Here is a 1,369-nt window from a genome sequence, read left to right as displayed (position 1 = left end):
TCACCATGTAATTAATGACAGATAAAATGGATATTATACTTTATGATAATAGTGTGTAGTGTAAGTCTCTACATAAATGTCAAACACATCATGTCTCATTCACAGATCTAACAGGTTAATACATGCTAGATGATCACATCAATAATTGGTCATCATCAATAATGTAGTATCTGGGATCTACATCTGTTTATATTAGTTACTATGCTGTTACTAAGCAYTGATGTATTACGACAGTGTTACGTTACTACACCWAATAGGAAATGCACATGRGCACTAGTGTGCCCGGGAACTGTAGAGCACGAGAGGTTTTGACTAAACGAAAAKTAACTGTACTCCCGTCTCCTGCCTGGTCATTTCTCCACAACACAAATATTACAAATAACATCACTTTTCTTTTTACTTCTGTACATCTTACTCTACATATGGACTGGTAATGTGTTCCAAAACCCCAAATAACTTTTAAATACACTTTCAGTTCATGAACAATATAACAAGTTACAGCCATGATGATGATGACGATGATGAAAATGAAGATTAGGACGTTTATGATGACGTTGGAGAACGTGTGATTTGTATGATACTTTCTAACCATTGACAAAGTCCCTGTTGTAGCAGTAGAGTCACTGTGCAGTCTGACTGAGGGAGGTTTTTGTACGGCTCTMTATCACTGTGTGAACACCCYGGCACTTAAGTAGTGTGCACTCTGACAGTAGTAATATCCTGCATCTTCAGCCTGGACTCCACTGATGGTCAGCGTGAAGTCACTCCCAGATCCACTGCCACTGAATCTAGATGGAGTCCCAGACTGAAGGATTTTAGCCCAGTATATCAGGAGTTTAGGAGCTCCTCCAGGTTTCTGTTGTTACCAGTGCAAATAGTGTCCATTGCAATCACTGTATACAGCACTGCTGGTCTTACAACTGAGACTGACTGAGTGTCKCACTGAAACAGTTTTCACTGCAGGAGTCTGAGTCACAGTGACCTGGCCTCTGGACTCTGAAACAGAGATGGCATGTAGAATTAACATTCAATTGTTCATTAATTTTGCCTCATAGCATCATTAACATCAAACTGTAATGAGGTAATATAGCCTAATATTGCAATTTTCCTAAAAATGTTCTGTAAAATACTGTTTATTACCTTGGAGACAGAGGGCAAGTATCCAGATGAAGATGGTGATGAAAGTCATGGTTGTTGTGGGTTCTTTGTCATGAAGGACAGCTCTCAGGCTACAGGACAATAGGCAAGCAGCTTTGGTGAGAAGGCAAACAACTGTTGCGCAATTATTTAGAAAATGGGAAAGAAGTTCAAGATGACGGTCAATCACCCTCGGGTCTGGGGCTCCATGCAAGATCTCACCTCGTGGGGC

Source organism: Salvelinus sp. IW2-2015, unplaced genomic scaffold, assembly GCF_002910315.2.
Source record: "Salvelinus sp. IW2-2015 unplaced genomic scaffold, ASM291031v2 Un_scaffold6229, whole genome shotgun sequence".
Classification (NCBI taxonomy): Eukaryota; Metazoa; Chordata; class Actinopteri; order Salmoniformes; family Salmonidae; genus Salvelinus; species Salvelinus sp. IW2-2015.
Note: the sequence above shows the minus strand (reverse complement) of the source record.